The sequence below is a fragment of the Penaeus japonicus genome, unplaced genomic scaffold (genome assembly GCF_977035675.1).
Source record: "Penaeus japonicus unplaced genomic scaffold, GWHDUDI00000001_assembly GWHDUDI00000034, whole genome shotgun sequence".
In the NCBI taxonomy this organism is placed as follows: Eukaryota; Metazoa; Arthropoda; class Malacostraca; order Decapoda; family Penaeidae; genus Penaeus; species Penaeus japonicus.
Window position 1 is genome coordinate 3931996 of NW_028234436.1, and position 5000 is coordinate 3936995.

General features: G+C 41.7%; 1 long non-coding RNA gene across 1 annotated transcript in view; it reads left to right on the top strand.

The window, feature by feature from the left end:
* The window catches only part of LOC122245666 (uncharacterized), a 135054-nt gene extending 134880 nt beyond the window's left edge, over positions 1 to 174 (top strand). The window contains exon 7 of the long non-coding RNA XR_015190467.1: positions 21 to 174. This is a non-coding gene — a long non-coding RNA (uncharacterized LOC122245666). The remainder of the gene's footprint in view (positions 1 to 20) is intronic.
* Positions 175 to 5000: the final 4826 nt, after the last annotated feature.

Below are 5000 nucleotides of genomic sequence, written 5' to 3' on the forward strand. Positions count from 1 at the left end.
TTTTCGCCCTGTGTTCTCAGGTGAAGCAGGAAGTCAACGACGGGTCATCATGTGATTAGTCAACCTAAGTACCATAGTGATAGTAAAGAACGGCTGCGTTCTTAAGACAGTTTCGTGCTAATATTCCAGTACGATACTTTACTATCTGGCTTAAATAAATTTTGATTAATGTCATATCTCCTTTTATTGATTTTTCCTTTATTATATAATTAAGAAATATTTTCACAAATGCATCGAAAATAAATTGTGTATATATTCACACACACACACACACACACACACACACACACACATAAATATATATATATATGTATATATATATATATATGTTTAAAGAAAAAATATGTATATAAATATGTATTTAAATTTTGTATTTATATATATATATATATATATATATATATATGTATGTATACATACATATATATATATATATATATATATATATATATATATATATCCTTTTTTTTTTTTTTTTTTTTTTTAAACACATTGTAATGGGTATATATTGCTCTTATTATCCACACATAATAAATAAAGGCTTTGATGTGAAACACGATAGCTAAAAACAATACCACACACACCTGTCCCCCCCTGTCCTTTACCACCACTTTTCGGCATTAGGATAACGACGTTTGTTTACGAAGACGAACCCTGTGGTTTACCCGGCGAAGGCCGGGGTCTCAAAGGGGTCCCTTAGTTGGGATACTGGAGGAAACACTCGGAGGTTGCCACCTTGGTTAGGCTTAGAGAATGGCAGCAGGCCAATCTAACACTCATTCCAACTCTAGCTAGACATCATCTACATAGCCAACCTGGTTAGGCTCCTCAGCGATAAGGGGAGGTTGTCAGATATAGGACTTGATCTGACAACACAGGCAGGAATTCGACCTTTTGCACTGACAGGACCAAGTAATGAGATCGGTACCATGGCTTCGACCACCAAAATTAAAATAAACCTTTATGGTATCCTGACTCTGACCAGGAAGCAGGAACTCAGTGCACTTATGTTCAGTAATGGCATCCACTTTTTGAGGATAAGAGACTCAGGGAATGGCTACATTGTTTTGCCCAAAACTCTCCAAGATGCAGACAAAATAATGTCCCCAGAATTCCGCCCGAAAACTTAAGAAATCTGGGTTTGACCTCCAGATGCCCCTTAAGACCAAAGCAAAGATGACTATTGTTGTAAAGAATGATTCGAACATCACAAGCTACTCTAATGAAGAGATCAAATACGAAATGGTCAGACAACTTAACCTGCAAGTGGATGAAATTTATAAGATGCCACAACATTGTTATGATATGATTCCCAGACATACAGACTTCTAAAATGGTTAAAGAACAAGGTCTGATCCTTTACAACTACAGCATAAATCCGGCCCAGATCGAAGAACGATTCACCCGAGTAATTCAGTGCATGAATTGCTATGAATATGGCCATGTAAAGGGAAAATGCACAAAGAAGAATTCTGAGAAATGCAGTGAATGTGGCCAGACCGGACACAGGTTCATAGCACGTAAGAGCACCACTAAAAAATGCTTAAACTGTGGAGGCGAATATAGAACACTCTCTGGAAGCTGCCCTATTAGAAGGAGAGAGATAACAAAGGTTGAAGAAAGGAAACAAGAGAAGCAAGCACAGAAAGAGAGTAAACTACTCAGGCAAGTGGTCAAAAACACAGCAAAGGCTACTGCAAAGGTCGAGAAAATAATCGAAAAGACAACCAAAGCCACAGCCGAAATAACCAAAACAGCTATCAAGGAAACACAGCCACCAATTAAGCAGCTGCCTAATAATCTGGCTGTCAAGACCTTAATTGCATTGATGCATGCGCACCTTGCCAACCTGGCTCAGCCTGGCTGCTTTGCAGAACAAGCAAAGCTAGCCTTGAGGCGAAACAACCTACCTGAGATGGACCTTCCAACTGATATAAATTCGGCTGGCATCCTGAGGGTTATGCTACCAACAGAACCCTCAGACACCCCCCAAAGACACCACAGAAGCCCCCGAAGAAAAAGAAATGCCAGAACTACCAGTTCTTGAAGAAGAAATGCCGCCACTGGAAGAGCCCTCTGCACCAGTAACCCAGTATGTAAGGGTGCCATCCCCTTACAAGTGCAAGAACATTAAGAAGGCCAGAGAAGCAAGAGGCAAAGCTGTAGGAGTCATCCTGTACACTGCGGAAAAGAACATCACAATCGGCAATATTGATGATGAAGATGTTGCAGAATACATCAAGAATGGCAGGATGAAATACTCCTACAACAATCAGAAGCTGAAATCTGATGATTGTGCCAGCATCATAGACAAGAGAATTATGGCAGCCGCCCTAAATCTCGGTGGTGTGATCATCAAGTACCTCGACCATGAGACCTACAGGAAGATGAAGAATGGCTGTGATGAGTCCCAAGAGAGGCATGAAGATGGACCTGCAGCCAAATCCAAGTGAACCACACCATCACTATAGTACAGCAGAACGTCCTCAAGTGGACTATGGTTCGTAGGAACGAACTGTCGGGCATTATGCGCAAAAAAGGGTTTTAGTTGATTGTTTAAAATACCCTACCCAGAGGGGTACAGAGCCCTAAATGACATAGTCCTGATAAACAGTCATGGTTTAAAGGACACAGACAGACTCAAACTGTTCCCCTATTTATGCTATCAGAGGAACAGGACTGGAGAAGCAAGTGATGGGATAGCAATAGCAGTCCGAAGAGAGATTAATTATAAGATTCTTGACGACTTTGATGAGATGCTGGCAGCAGAGGTCCAATAATAGTGGCAACAATGTATCTGCCTCCAAGAAGGGCAATTATTCCACTGCAAGATTTATACAGTCTACTTCGAAGAAGATTACCCAGATACATAGTGGGAGACCTCAATGCCAACCATCCAATGCTAAACAGAATGCTAGAATGGTTGCACATGGAGACTTAATCCACATTGGACCAGACTTCCCTACCTTCATCATAGGGAACATAGCAACCACTCCAGGTATTGCACTCTGCAATAATGAGGCCCATCACAACATGACGATGGAACTGGGCCCTACAACCACCAGTGACCACCTGCCCATCATCCTCAAGATAACATCCAATCCAATACTGAAAAGCCTAACTTCTAGCAGACTCAACTTGAGAATGGCTAATTGGGAAAGATTCAAGGAACAGCTCCAGTCAAAGCCTGCAGCCAACTTGAGGACTGCAACATTGGAAGAGATCAGTGACGAAGTCCGAAAGTGGTACAGCGATTTTGAAGCTGCACTCGAGCAACATGTACCCAAGACTAACTACAGGACTGTCCTCCATCCAAGGCTGACACCAGACAAAAGACACTATGCAGGAATTCATGGATGGACACAAGACCTGAGAGCAAGATACAGAACATTGCAAAGAGAACTCTCACAGAAATGGAAGAGAGCAGCAAACGACCAGTGGGAAGACCTTGTCAAGAAAGTGGAATGGAATCGAAAAGACCCACAGTCATTCTGGACAGGAATCAAGAAGCTGAAGGGAAGAAATGAAAGCAGGAGTAGCTACTTCCTCGACGAACAGGATCAAAAGATCTATGAAGAAGAACAAGAAATCCTGTTCAGAAATTTCTGGAGAAATTGCTTCAGAATTACCGAAGAAGAAGAAGAGAACTTTGACAGTGATTTCGAGGAAACCATCATTGAGGAAATAGGAAGACATATCGACCTCCTATCTCCAGAAGCTGCTGCTGACTTCACAAGACTAGACCCCACCGACCCACTAATGGCCAAGGTCAGCCCCAGAGACGTTAAATTAACTATTCAAAGTTTTAAGAACAGAACTGCTCCAGGCAAAAGCAGAATCAATAAAACAATCCTGCAAAATCTTCCAAATAAGATGTTGATGAGACTGGCAAACATATATAATGTTTCTCACACTGCTGGCTACTTCCCCTTCCCTGAGCAAGAATCAGGATGATACCCAAAGTCGGGAAAAATCCAAGAAAAGTGGAGAATTACAGACCTATATCTCTACTGGAAGTCCCAGGCAAAGCCTTTGAGATATCAAACTCACGATTGCGCAATCAACTAGAGATGAACGATCTGCAAAATCCCAGGCAACATGGCTTCAGACCAAGTAGAGGAACATCATCAGCCATTGAAATCATATATGAAGAAATTGCCAATGCCATGAGCGAAAAGAACCAAGTCAATGTGGTTTTGGGAGATGTGGCCACATCTCCCACCCACAAGGCCCCACTACAACGTCAAGCACGGCACATCGTGCATAGTAGTGAGAGGTGACGTGCGAGGTCGGCGAAGCGGAGCGCGGGCAGAGCTTCAGAATTAAGTACTAAAATTTAAAAATAATAATAATAATAATGATAATAATAGAGATATATAAAAAAAAAAAAATCTAATGATAGCATGCTACGTGTTCTGGTATCTGGCTGCCTCCCGAGGGAGGCTAGTAAGGGCGCACATTCATGCTATTTCTCTCACTTTCCCCTGGTCTTATAAACTTTATCATTTCTCCAGCTTTCTCGGCTTTCCTTCTATCACTTGATCTCCTCGCAAATTTCATTTCCACTCCTTCCAGCTCCCTTCATCACTTCCTCTTCACTTTACATACTTCCATTATTCAAGATAGTCATTGCTCGGTGTTCTGGTATCCCGACTGCCTCCCGAGGGGTTGACCCGTGACTTTGTTTGGCTGCCAATGGCGCACCTGCACTTGCTCTTCACTGTGCTTAACTTTCTCTCACTTTATCTCCTCCCAAGTTTCATTTTTCACTATCGCTCCAGCTCCTTTAACCACTTTCTCTTCTGCTTTTCACGCTTCAAAAAAAAAAAAAAATCTTATTTTAGTGCTGTCATTATCAAATTTCGAAGTAGAAGAGGGAAAAAATAGAAATAAATAAATTATCCTTACCCCAACCACAACCTACAATATTCAGACCCCTTCCCCCTGAAAGTCCTTCAAGCAGTGTCAAAAGATCAGATTCTGTTCTCAGAGTCCTTACA